Source organism: Bombina bombina, chromosome 4 (assembly GCF_027579735.1).
Source record: "Bombina bombina isolate aBomBom1 chromosome 4, aBomBom1.pri, whole genome shotgun sequence".
In the NCBI taxonomy this organism is placed as follows: Eukaryota; Metazoa; Chordata; class Amphibia; order Anura; family Bombinatoridae; genus Bombina; species Bombina bombina.
Genome location: NC_069502.1, coordinates 298,591,399 through 298,606,822, shown reverse-complemented (window position 1 = coordinate 298,606,822; position 15,424 = coordinate 298,591,399).

Genomic DNA, 15,424 nt, shown 5'->3' with positions numbered 1-15,424 from the left:
TCAGCGATAGCGGGGGTGGCAGATTAGGGGTTAATAAATGTAAGGTTAGGGGTGTTTAGACTCGGGGTACATGTTAGAGGTGTTAGGTTGCAAACGTAGGAAGTGTTACCGCATAGCAAACAATGGGGCTGCGTTAGGAGCTGAACGCGGCTTTTTGGCAGGGTGTTAGGTTTTTTTTTCAGCTCAAACAGCCCCATTGTTTTCTATGGGGGAATCGTGCACGAGCACGTTTTGAGGCTGGCCGCGTCCGTAAGCAACTCTGGTATCGAGAGTTGAAGCTGCGTTAAATATGCTCTACGCTCCTTTTTGGAGCCTAATGCAGCCTTTATGTGGACTCTCAATACAGAGTTATTTTTATGGTGCGGCCAGAAAAAAGCCGGGCGTTAGCTACGCGGGTCCTTAACCGACAAAACTCTAAATCTAGCCGTGAGAATTTATACTACCGAGGTAGATGGTAGCCAATAGAAGAAATAATTTCAAAATTGACTTTTTGTTGAAAAACAAATTATGGTTATGATAGTTTGTGTAAAATAGGTTGGCGCTTTTTAAGGAATTGCCAGTTCACTTAGATTTTGCCTTATAATGAAAAAAACAAAACAAAAAAAACCATCTATAAGATTTAGCTCTTTGAAGTTTCAATCTAATAAAAATTTCAATTACATCTACTGTGCTTACTATACTACTTCATCTGTGCTCTTATTTCTACTACATTAGTATCCTACAATACATATGTTTAATTGCTTATGTTGTATTTGGCCCTCTTACCACTACTGCCAAGCTAATTTGAGAGACTGATCTGCACTACTGCTCTAGCAATGCCTGCTAATTAATTCCCTCTGAAATGTACTAGAACCATTTATTTTACCATAAAGAAAATGTACACATATTTAAACTGTACTGTCATATGTTCATGGTTCATTGCCATGCTTCATGTTGCTAAAACATGCATATTAATATAAACCATATACAAAAAAGCTTATAAAAATAGATTGCCAGCTGACCAGGTAATAGCTATTTGTAAAATAATAGCTGTGTATCTTTTCAAATTGAGGGGATCACAATCTTGCACTTTTTTTAGTAGATGATTTATGAACTTAGGTATTTTCAGTGGGTGGGGGGGGTTTCAGTGATCACAATCCCAAAGTGCTTTTGAAGTTAATATTCCTGAAGCACAAAATCATTATCTTCGAAAAACAATATGATATTTGTTATCTGCATTGTTAATTTCACAATTACAAAATGCAGAAATACATGACAAACAAAATGGCTTTTTTGAGGTTTAGCAATTACATCACAGGTCCTGATTGTTGTTTGATCCTTGTTTAAAGTGTGTAGGAATGCAAAAAGGTGACTTGAGTTGCTGTTCATCTCTTGTGCTCCAAAGCTATAGAGAAATGTATTGGACGATGTGCATTACTGAGTAATTTGCTTCAGACGAATCATTCGGAATGAAAAAAAAAATGGTTTTCAGAATATTTATGTGCTGCACTATTCATTTAATTTAAAACTACACAAATACGGAATAACAATTAACTTTTACATTTGTTTGTATTTTTGTTACAGATAGCACCTGTAGGTTAAAATATTTACCTATAGCAAGGTGGGGGTCGTGCTAATACAACTCTTCATTACAAAGTCTAGGGCGAAGCTCCGGGATCCAGCCTTAGTAATCCTGATATTACCCTAGACTCTGTAGAAGAAGGGCCGGATTAGCTTGGGCCCCACTTGCGCTTTAGGTAAGTATTATACCTTTGTAAAAATAATTTTAAGATAAGAATATATACTAATGAGTTGTGTTAGTATATATTTGTTATTCTTTATATTACATTAATTTAGATAATTGTTTTGTTAAATAAAACAAATAACAAACCAAATGCACATCTTTAAAACATTTAAGTCTCTTTGAGCAGGGACTTTTAATGGTATAGTGGACATGTAAATTTGTTGATTATTGTTTTTTTTTTCTTTTCTTTTATTAACGAGAAAGTGTTTATTTTTTTTAATATAAAGGGACATGAAACCCACATTTTTTCTTTCGTGATTTAGAAATAAATTAAATTTTTAAACAACTTTCTAATTTACTTCTATTATCTAATTTGCTTCATTCTCTTGATATCCTTTGCTGAAAAGCATATCTAGATAGGCTCAGTAGCTGCTGATTGGTCGCTGCACATAGATGCTTTGTGTGATTGGCTTATCCATTGCTATTTCTTCAACAACAGATATCTAAAGAATAAAGCAAATTCGATAATAGAAGTAATTGAAATGTGTTTACAATTATATTCTCGTTCTGAATCATGAAAGAAAAAAATTGGGTTTAATGTCCCTTTAATTGTTTAACTTTATTTGTTACTAACGTCAAATATGTCAGTGGATAAATTCAGTGTGTATTGCCATGTGCAAAAAAACAATGTTACGTTTGAAAACCTTTTTGGAGTATTTTCCATCATTTCGGTTAATATCGTTGGAAAATGTTGTGTCCAGGATTAATCAAGTCGTATTACCTGTTGAAGTCATAAGTCAAAAATGGCCCATAAATATGTCATTAGCATACAGAATTTTGATTGTGAACTAGCGCTGCGGAATCTGTTGGCGTTCTACAAATAACTGATAATAATAATTATAATAATAATACAGAAAAAACAGGACTGGAGAATTTAAGATATAGAATCATCCATTTTTCACTGAAACAAAAATGAAAAAGTTTTCTGATTAACAATGAAAATGTCTGATTGTGTCTACGTCAAAAACAGCATTCGATAAAGGGACGTTAATAACCCCCCCAAAATTATTTAATGACGCAGATAGAGTGCAAAATTAAAAAAAAAACTTTCCAATTTACTACTTATCAAATCACTCTCTTGCTATCCTTTGTTAAATCGCAGATAAGAAGGGTATAGGAGTATTTGTATGGCTGGAGAAAATATGGCAGTAGTGTAATAACTATGTTTTTACATTTGCAAGAACAGTAGATGCAGCAATTTTCCTGTCCAGCTCCAGAAATGTGCACCCTACCTATCCAGATATCCCTTCAACAAAGAATGCAACAAGATTGAAGTAAATCTGATTAACAGAATTAAATTGAAAACATTTTTTTTTAAATTGTATGCTCTGTTTGAATCTTAAAAGAAAAATTTGGGGTTTCATGTCCCTTTAACATGCAGAATATTATCAAATGATACAACGTGATGAACCATTTAATTCCTAGTTCTTTACATATCTGGAAGTCTGCATGGCTAGGCATCTGCGTAAGCAAAATCAGTAATTGTGCAAATCGGGAAATACAAGCTTTAAACACCGAGGTATTGAAGAAACTATGGCAAGCTTCATGAAAGGGAAATTATCATTCCCGGTTTTAATACGACATTGGTAAAAGCAGGATGTAATTTCTTTGCAAGTTGATTTACATAAATTGGAAGATTGTGCTTGTAAGTGTCAAATGAGATTTAATATAAAAGTAAATGCAAGGTTCTGCATTTAGTCAGTAAAAGATATATACTAGGCTACCTATTATTTTAAATGACATAAGAGTAAGCAAAACAGGGGAGGAAATGGATTTAACAAACTAAATATGACTGCGCAATGCTAGGCAGCAGCTTCTAATGCTAATACGAATCTAGCATATATTAAAAAGAGACATAGATGCAAGGGTAGAAAAGCATAATTCTGTCATTATATAAATCCCGGGTAACACCTCACCTTGTGTATGGAGTGCAGTTCTGGGGACCAATTAAAAAATAAAATAAGAAGGACATTGCAGAAGAAAAAGTTCAAAGAAGGGCTGCAAAATGAATATGAGAAGAGATTAGACAAATTTGGGACTGTTTACTAAAGAAAAAATGCACTTGAGAGGTAATATTACCTTATATACATATATTCAAGGACCATATACAGGGTTGGAGGAAGCACTGCTTATTTCAAGGCAATTGTTTATGACAAGAAGTCAGACTTGAAGGCTAGACCTAAGGAAATATAATTTACAGCAACATAAACATTTTTTCACTGCAAGAGCAATTAAATCGTGGAACTCTTAGCTTAAGGAGTAAATGAATGCCAATATCATTTTGAAAATGGTTTTGGTACACTTTGTTTAAATACAAATTTAAAGGATATGATTAGTTTGTGTACAAACAAATAAATAAACACGAGAATGCCTAAACATTTGTAATTGCAACAATTTTCTGGGTGAAGTGGTGTATTATCTGACAGAAATGCAGGGGCGACAATATTTTTTGCCATAACTATGTATATATGTGTGTATGTGTGTATGTGGTATATATATAATATATATTATAAATATATAATGTGTATATATAGTATATATATATATATATATGTGTGTGTGTATATATATATGTGTGTGTGTATGTATATATAGTATATTATATATATATATATATATATATAGTTCAGCAGAAACAATATGCACAACTCCTTCCTTGTCAGTAGAAAATACCAGAGAGCACAAGTCACAGTAACTAGTAACAAGTCACTGTAACATGGCTTTTAATTGTAGTAATGTAAACGTTTAATTGGCAGCTTTTTATAGTAAATAAGGTAGAATACGTATAGTTTGAACTTTTGGTCCTTTTTTCAATGAAATCTTCTATGTTGTACATGTTACTATTTTATGGATTATAAGCTTTGAGCAAAAGAGTCTCCTCCGTGGCCGACTGAAAATGGTACATGCCTTTTTTAATGAAGCGTATCTCTGCTAAGTTTTATTCAAATAAGACACTCAAAGATGAGCAAGAAGACTTGCAGTAATGATTTTTAAAATAGTTTCAATGAATCATTCCTGGTGGGTACCACAGATGGATGATCTATATATCATCTTATAATGATGTGTAAATTAACCATCTGTAGGAAATCCATAGTAGGAAATTCATGTGTCACATCACTATTCAATGTGATCTATCAAGTAATTGTATCAAATAATTTAGACAAATAATACAGACAAAAACAAATGTTTCTTAACTAAGAAAATAACAAGAAAATAGGTAAGATATACAAGGTTCCAGGAACTCGGACACACACAGGAAAAGAACAAGGACAACAGTGCTGGTAATCGTCCAGATAAACAAACAAAGTCAAATTCAAAGCAAATCAAATAACACATGTTACTATTTAACAGGCTAAGGTAAAGCCACAAGCAAATACTAAAACTCTCTGAATCATACATTTATTCACATAAAAAAAATCTTAATATCAGAAAGGAAATCTAAGTTAGGTAATATAATACCAAACAGGGAATTAAATAAGCCAGGGTTCAACAATAAAACTGTAAAAATCATAAAGACAAATCAAGAACAAACACTGTAGTTATAAGTCAGCATTTAAATATTAAACCTGAGCAGAGCAGTGACTCAAAGAACCTAGCGCAAGAACTCAGAACAAAATCCAGATATTCAAGTTTTCCAGAAGACTGCACTCGCTGGATAAAACATAGCGTTCATCTTACATGGTTAAAATGACATTGTGAAATAAACGCAATGTTTTATAAAATCCAGTGAGTGCAGTTTAGAAATCTATGTTACTGTGACTTGTGCTCTCTGGTATTTTCTACTGACAAGGAAGGAGTTGTACATATTCTGCTGAAATATATATATATATATATATATATATATATATATATATATATATATATATATATATATATATATATATATATATACACACACACACACACACACATACACAGTCATAACAAAAAATATTGGCGCCCCTGTATTTCTGTCAGATAATGCACCACTTCGCCCAGAAAATTGTTGCAATTACAAATGTTTAGGCATTCTTGTGTTTATCTCTTTTTGTTTGTATTGGTATGATGCAAAAAAAAGTGGAAAATAAGACGCAAATATGATACATTCCACGCAAAACTCCAGAAATGGACTGGACAAAATTATTGTCACATTCTCAAATTTTTTAAGAAATATTTGCATTTCAAGTTTGTGATGCTCCTGTTATTTGTAATTAAACTCATCTGTATCAATTAACAGGTTCTGACAATATATAATTAAGAAAAGAAAAAGACCCCAGAAAGACCCAACTCCTGACACAGAAACTTAAAAAGTCAGATTGGAATTTGCCAAAACTTACCCGAGGAAACCAAAATCCTTTTTGGGAGAATGTGCTGTGGATAGACAAAACAAAATTACAGCTTTTTGTTAAAGTCCATTATTCTACTGTTTTCAGAAATAGAAATTAGGCTTTTGAAGAAAAGAATACAGTCCCTACAGTCAAACATGGTGGAGGTTCACTGACAATTTGGGGTTACTTTGCTGCTTCAGGCACTGGATGTCTTGACTGTGTGCATAGCATTATAAAATCTGCAGTTTACCAAAGAATTCTGTGGTGCAATGTAGGGCTCAGTGTCAGAAAGTTGGGTCTCCATCAGAGGTCATGGGTCTCACAGCAAGACAATGACCCAAAGCTGACGTTAAAAAGTGTCATACTCTGCAAGGGAGTTAGTTCAGGAGTTGGGAGCTGTTGTGTAAAGGTGTCAGGTTCTGGGGTTAAAGTAGTGTTTTGTCTGCATGAGTCTTTCCTTTTTGGCATAATGAAACTGGTACAAGGGTTTTAGAAAATAAAGGTGAAGGTTTTTTTGATAGGTGAATTAGCAATGCAGTGAGATGCAAACTAGATACAAGGCAAAGTCTCTGTGTAGACAAGAATACAAAGTAACTTGGTTTAGACAGTCTTCAGCAGGCAAAAATGTAAATAAACCATAGACAAGACTTGGCAATAACAGGCAGGATACGTAGATATACTGTAGACAAAAACTTGGTAGTAACAGGAGGATATGAAGAGATGCTATAATCAGGTAACTTTATAATAACAGGCAGGATACTTGAATATGCTGTAGACTGGAACTCTGTAGTAACAGACAGGAATGCAGATCTTTGTAATAACAGGCAGGATACGTGCATATGCTGTAGACTGGAACTCTGTAGTAATAGACAGGAATGCAGATCTTTGTAATAACAGGCAGGATACTTGCATATGCTGTAGACTGGAACTCTGTAGTAACAGACAGGAATGCCGATCTTTGAAATAACAGGCAGGATACTTGCATATGCTATAGACTGGAACTCTGTAGTAACAGACAGGAATGCAGATCTTTGTAATAACAGGCAGGATACTTGCATATGCTGTAGACTGGAACTATAGGCTATAGACTGAAACTCTGTAGTAACAGGCAGGAATGCAGGTCTTTGTAATAACAGACAGGAAACTTGCATAGACTGCAAACTGGAACTCTGTAGTAACAGGTAACAAGCAAGCAAAAGTACCTGAGGCAGTCCTTAGGAAATATCAGGGGATTAGCCAAGATCAATTGCCAGGAAATCAGTCCGAAAACGGAACACAGTGCCAAGGGAAAACCAAGAAGAGCAGTCTGTAAATGAAGCAGAAATCAGGTACCAGGAAATCCAACAAAATCTGTATTCACACAGGAATCAGGACCAGAGGCTCTGTTAGAGTGCAACACTCAATGTCAAGGCCTAGAACTGAAAGCAAACCTCCCAGATATAGCAGGCTGCTGATTATATGATTTGTTTCAGCTGGTAACAGGTGGAGCCAGAGAGCCAAAGTTGCAGCAAACATTAAACCCAATATTCTTAGCCTGTGATCAAGCCATCTGGGTGCAAAGTGGTAAAACAACAGGCTGGGGAAGAACAGCAGCAGAAATAGAGACAGGTCCCAGGTTCAATTCTAGGCTGGATCATGACAGTAAGCATCCAGAAATGGTTTAAGACAAAGTGCTAGAGAGTACTGAACTGGTCAGCAATGAGTCCAGATCTCAATTTCATAGAGCATCTGTGGAGAGATCTCAAAACAGCAGTTGGGAAAAGGAACCCTTCCAATCTGAGAGACCTGGAGCAGTTGGTGGAAGAAGAGTGGTCCAAAATTCCAGAAGAGAGGTGTAAGAAACTAATTGATGGTTACAGGAAGCAATTGATTTCAGTTATTTTTTTCAAGGGGTGTGCTAGCAAATATTAAATTGAGGGTGCCAATAATTATGTTCAGTCCATTTTAGATGTTTTGCGTGGAATGTGTCAGATTTGGCTTTTTTTACTCCACTTTTTTGTGTCATACCAATACAAACAAAGGAAATAAACAGGAGAATGCCTAAAATTTTGTCATTGCAACAATTTTCTGAGTGAAGTGGTGCATTATTTGACAGAAATGCAGGGGTGCCAATATTTTTGGCCATGACTGTTTATACACATACATACACACAAATAAGCCAGAGTTCAACAATAAAACAGAACTCTTAAAAATGTAAAACTGTAAAAATCAACTCCAGAACTAGACAAGTGCATGGCGAAAAAAATTTGGTTCGGTTCGGATCGATTTTGGTTCGGTTCGTTCAGATTTTTTTGAATTTCGGTTCGGAACCATTCGAATTCGGAAAAATTCGAATCAATTCGGTTCAGATTCGTTTCGGATTTATTTCGGGATTCGAATAAATTCGGCTGAATTCGGGGGGGGGGGGCGTGTCCAAGCAGCGTTCTGAATAGGACGCACAACCTGAAAGCTCCAAGCAGAACCTTTAATAATCCGCTGATTATTATTATTTATCAGCAAAAATAAGGCATATATCATGCAAAGGCTTCACAGATCTGGTAATTGTGATCCAGTATGTACCTTTTCAGCTGTAGATATGACGCTGGGACACAGATCGGAACCTACAGGCCTAAGGCGGGCGGTCTTATATTAGGCATTCACCTCCCCCCCGAAGGAGCCGGTGATCAGTGCTGCCGGGTAATCTGGCTTACTGAACCTCTTCACAATCTATCACTACCAGTCATCAAGCTAACATAATGATTTACATAGCATGAAAAGCTTGCAGGTCGCTGTGACAGGGGACGAGACATTTTTATGCAGTGTATTATAACAAGTATGGAGGAAGGGAGCTGCATGACAAGACATGGAGGAACTTTTTGCAAAACTTGAAAATGCTATGTACCAGGCTAATGGATGAGAGCACCGTATGACCATCTGGTGAGGTCGCTTAGCACCTGAGAGTGAGCCTACATTATATTCACATGAGGGAGAAGAGTACAGTAGCCACTTTAACGTCGATGATTCCACTCATATGTTGCGGGAGCCGCATATCACTAAGCAGAATCATCCAGCCTCTGAAGTTCTGCGTAGTTTACATAAGTAAAGCAGAGTCCGAGACTGCAGGAGCAAGGGCCCCCCCTGTTTGCAGAAACCACCGGTGTTAACAGAACTGGCTATAATCTACAGGAGGATCCCCACTCCTCATACACTAAGCAAGGACTCAATCAACCAGATAATACCCGGATTGCATCTGCTAGGGGAAAAGATGTAAACGAGTCAACGATCAGAAATAGCACAGATGTTTGGGGGGGCCCACAACCCTAATGAACTACATTATCCCGACTGAGAAATACTATAAGCGGGCAAGCCTAATACCCACCATTACAGCGGATGCGGTTCTAGCAGATCCCGGGTCACACTGACCGTATTTACCGACGGCTCTGGCAGAATATTTATGTCTATAACTATGATTCCCCACAGCGATGGCTGGACCCCAAGGAAAGGAGAGGGGTAAAAGATCCTATTATACAGAATGCAGCTGGCTCTCAAAGATTTTTGTACCACTTTTAATATTAAATGCTCTTCAGGTCTGGAGACGTACTGGTTCAGTAATATAACTGGGGATAAGTAAAATTAACTTTTTCACTTAGTTGCGCATAATGTTATTAAATGTTATTATGTTGTTATGTTATAATCTTATTGACTGTGCCACAGTTAAAACAAACCTAATGGGCTATCAGATTGTATAATGTTTTTTAAACCAGTTAGCCCTGAGTTAACAGGGCCTGCTATTTTGCAGTCCAAGACACCAATAGTGCAGACATTATTGCTTATGTAATTACATCACTTGGGGTTATATGTGTCTGGACCACGATAAGGCCTTCCCTCGTGGCTTGCGGCGAAGCTACAGGAGGAGAGGGGAAAAAAAAACTTGAACACGTACTAGCTCTTAGTTATTAAGCTCAATAGCGCATACTCTTAATGTCTGCTAACTAGCCCTGTACACTCACCTTACGCCAAGCTTTGCAACCCCCTTACAAAATGCCTCATAATATACACTCTCCTCAAATAACTCCCTGTATTGCACAATCGCACTCCCTCATATTTATATCTATATTTCATCACTCAAAACAAATAATGCCCCTTCCCCATGAATGAAGCAGGAGGCCATTTGCACTCTGAATTACTGTTATATTAGGATGCCGAGTTTTGGCCTTTATATTACAAATGTATCACTAAATGGTTTAAGTTTATGTTTTGTTTTAGTATAATACCCCTATTTCTTTCTCTATGCAAATAAGGGCACATGAGTTGCCCAAATCACTTTAACAGGGGACAAAATGAGGACTGTAGTCAAAGAAATGTATATTTTCTCACTTTATTTTTGTTTTTTATGCAATGTCTGTACTATTGCTGAAAATATTTTCTCTTATGTCAATAGCTTGTTTGCGGTGTACTACTCCTCAATAAAAAATAATAAATAAAAAAAATAAAAAAATTTCGGCTGAATTCGGTTGATTCGGAAATTTCGATAAGTATTCGGTGGGATGTGCTGTGTATTAGAATAGTATTATGTACTGTATATTAGGTGTAACCCATAGCAGAGTGATATAACCTAATATACTGTACAATACTAGTGTAATCCATGGCTAGCCGAATCTACCGAATAAATCTGAACTAATTTGGATTTATTCGGTAGATTCTGCACTATTTTAATTTGGAAATTCGAATCGATCGGAATCACGAATTTACCGAATTCGGACGAATTTCCGAATCGATCCGAAACGAATCGCACATATCTATCCAGAACAAACACTGTAGTTATAAGTCAGCAGTCAAATATTAAACCTAACTGTCAGAGCAGAGTGGTGACTCAGATAACTATAACAAGAACTCAGAACAAAACCCAGATAAACAAGCTCAGAACACAGGACACAATGCATAAGTATAGACTACTACAATTAAGGATTAATATGACTAATAGGTCTTATTAAAGGCTATCACGCATGTCAAAGCGGGTTCATTGGTTTTGAGCTCATGTGTAGAGGTATCAGACTTGTCCTATTTTGAGCACTAAAAGGAGCTAGTGGAATGAGCTTCTTTGAGGAATTTCCCTTTTTAGGCATGGCATCAAAGAGACAGACAAGGGAGGTTTATTGTACAGGAAAAGGGTTGGGTAGGTTGCAGTAATGCCCATACTGGAGCCAAAGTCAGAAGTAGTATGCACTCTAGGGCCAGGAACTGAATTGCTTACTCAAGGGACGAGGGAAGACGTTGCCTACTCTAAGGCCAAGACTGGAGTGCCCATTTGAGGGCTGAAGACAGGATTGCCCACTCTAAGGCTGAGACTGGAGTGCCCACTTGAGGGCAAAGGACAGAAGTGTCTGGAGCAGGATACTGGTAGTTGGCAGATTCCCTCTGCAGGGCTTGGGTACTGGAGCAGGATGCCAGTGATTTGAGATGCCTCTGCAGGGCTTGTGTACTGGAGGAGGATACTGGTGCTTGGTAGATGCCCTCTGCAGGACTTGGGTACAGGAGCTGGATACCAGTGCTTGGAAAATGTTGAGAAAAGTAGTGATACTGGAAACACTGGTATCTGTGACAGACTCGTAGCAAGAGAAAAGTCTGAAGACAAACTGAGGCTCAGATACCAAAGAGCAGTCCGATAAGTTACCAAGCAGAGGGAGAATCCGGAAGAGTAGTCATAAAACAAGCCAAGTTCAATATACCAGAAACGTTATCCAATCCTTTGTCTAACACAGGGGAGATCCAATAGAAAGGTCAGGATACAAGCTGGAACAGGAGCCACAAGATCCACCAGAACAACTTGGATACAGGCACAAGTATGAGGTACAAACAGAGTAAATTATCCACAATGTCAGGCAGGGAGTGGCCTGTGAGGCAGCCTTTTTATAGCAGTGCTCATCAGCTGACAAGCAGGTGGAGCCAGAGAGCTAGCCAGTGCAGGCAGAAGGTCTCCAGGAACAACAGCAGAATATAGAGCCCTCTGGTGGTACAGGGACAGGGTTAAAGGCTGCAAACCTGAAGTCCCAGGTTCAATCCTAGTCACGGCTGTGACAAAGGCACAGAAAAACCTAATAAAGATAATCACCAAAGCCTTCTTGAAAACCACTGCATGCCATAATACTGAAAACACATTCTCCTACATGTGTGTCCTCAATCCCCAATACACTGTCCTTTGTTTGTGTTATTAACACTTATAAAGCCTACTAACTCACACTTACTAAACTTCTCACATGTTGCTTCCAAAGATTTTCTCCTAAACTAACATATTTTTTTTAAGAACAGCATATGTCTTAATATATGATACTTACTATTTTTAAGGGTCCTTTCAGCCAAAACCGGAATGCACGCGGGTACATTTCCATTTGAGTAGAAGCATTTTTGCAATATACATGTATTAGCAAAAATGTCTCTAGTAAAATCTATATCTTTTTCAAGAGTGTATTTAACTATGATCAGTGCAACAGCATTTTAAACACATCACTTGCTCAGAATGTGACTGTATCATGAGTTAATGGTGCAATATACATTACAGCTGACATGACATAAGCTTTACTGGCTCTCTGACAGACATATATATATATATATATATATATATATATATATATATATATATATATATATATATATATATATATATATATATAATATGCTACGCAATACCATGTATCCTAAGGGACTTAATAGAGAATTTTACCTCTTACCTTTGATTTAATTACCATATTTCATAGATTTTATTTTTTTTATTTTTTCCAAATGTATACATCATGATTACTGTTTTAAATATGGTGTATGGTTGGTAACTTGCTGCACTTGTTTTTAATCAGGTTTCCAATTTTCTTAATGGGGGGTAAGGGGGTTAAATGTTTTTTGTTCTGTGTTTATAGCTACTGCATATAAAATCACATGATGTGTGATAATGTCAAACCTCTAAACCACTCCCTTGATTTCTAATTGGTCACCTGTTTTACTATGGGCCTATAAAAGGCGTGTTGATTTCACAAAAAATTAACTTGAGAAAGCGGCAGGTGCCCCAAAACATTGCTTATCAATAAAAGGTTTAGCCTTTGAAACCGTGTGCCACCTTGTTTCTGTGTTACATATATATTGCAAATATTTTTCTTTTCAAAAATGTATTATATTTAAGAGCATTTCAATTTTGACCGGAATGTGTTAACAAACGCTAGAATTTACCATCACTAAAAATCAAGTGTAGGTGCAATGATCATAAAGGTAAAGAAAGGGGTGCTAAAATCTCCCTTTCTGTGCCAATGCACACAGCTAAACTCAGCGTCTCAGGGACCCCACGGCACATTGATCTTCTACCAATGAATGAGGTGCCGCTTGCACCTCTAAACCAATAGCTGTGCATGCATACAGAAACCTGTCAGTTGACACGGCACTGCTATTTGTTTAGAGGTACAAATGTCACCTCATTGAAGGAGACGGATGTGCCATGGGCGGCCGGAGCCACTGAGTTTAGCTATGTGCATCGGCACAGAAAGGGTGAGTTTAGCACCCTTTTTACCTATATGATCACTGAATCTTCACTTGATTTTTAGTGATGGTAAATCAGAGCATTTGTTAAATTTATCATGGATTTATCATCACTATAAATAAATCTTTTTTTGTCCTCTAATTCACCTCTCCTATCCTCCCATATCTGAACTACATGCTTCATTTATCTGCAGTTCAATATATTTATGTCATTCTTACCTACTGAAATATTTTTTTAATTAGTTTTGTAATTCCTTTTTAAATAGTCCTTATTCTCCTTTCTGTCTGTCTTTTAATTGATGAAAGTGTGCTTTTTATATTTTTTTTATATTTGTATGTTTTGATTTGGATACTAATCTCTAATTTTTAATCCTTATATGCTACTGGATGTCAAATGAACTGATAATGATAAAATACATTTATCTAACAATGACAGTGTAAAATACTCACTTGGTAGCTACCAAATAATTGTATGACACCTCTTACAAATATGTTTGATGTTTTTCATGATAACATTTACTTAGGTATATACTTTATATTTTTTTTAATAAAATATGCAATGAGTTATACAACTTCTTGATCTAACAGCTAATATACCTATTTGTTACGATACAAGTGTCTTTAGTGTAATAACACAAGACAGAGGTGCACCATACACTGTATTAAGCAATATATAATTACTATAAAAGAAGAAAAAATTGTAACTTAAAACAAAAACAACCTAAAATGGGCTGGCTCATAAGCTTTACATTCCTGCTTTTTAAATAAAGATATCAAGAGAACGAAGAAAAATTGATAAAAGGAGTAAATTAGAAAGTTGCTTAAAATTGCATGCTCTATCTGAATCATGAAAAGAAAATGTTGGTTTAGTGTCCCTTTAAGGTCTTAAGTGAAGCATGTACAATAAAGTGTCAAGGATGCTGTAGTATACAGTACTGACCTTTTTTCTAAGTGGTTCCCATAAAATGTAGCCTATGTTTGTGTAGGAACATGCGTGTGTATACTAAAAAAACTATGGGACCTATTTGAATCCCTAAATATGTTACTGCTATTTTACAAACATTCCAAGAAAGTGAAAAATACACATAAAATAAATACTGCTTGCAGACCTTCCTTGTTTATCTAGCATTGATATTTCTTCCTTTCATTAATTAATGAAGAGATGGTTTTCTCATAGTTACTATAAGTGCTACATTTTATAGGAGGACAAATTAAACCAGGAGGTACTACTTTATATTGGCACATTGCTATAGATTTTGGATTTCTGGAACTGAATGTCAAATAGACAAGTAATGATAGATAGAAAAGCAAACCCATAATGTCGAGCAAGGTATAGTCCACTACTAGTAAAGTCAGCATGACAACCAACCTCTTGAAGAAATGACAAACTCAGGCTACCTTTAAGCTTTATACAATTGTTTATGAATAGGCATCATGAGGTAATATCGTACTTAGCACATGCAGTTCTCACAGAAATAATTATATTCTTCCATAATGCCAGTGTAAATGGAACATGTGACTTTTCAATGAAATTGCATTTTACTGACATTCATAGGAATTTAGGCTATTTGTTTTTGTGACTTTAAAGAAACCACTTTAATTTCCTTTCAATACAGAATAAAATGGCTAATTCTCCTCAGCGTGGTCTGTAGTCATTTGCTCTAGAAGTATTTCTTTTACTGGTTAGAAGACAAACCCACTCCATCTAATGTCTCCTGGGGGCAATCAGTCAATTTACATCTTACTTATTTTTTTCTTTAAACTGCCTTCTGAATTGATGTTCCTAGAGACTGACAGTTTAATGGATAAAAAAAAAGAATGGTATAAAAATAAA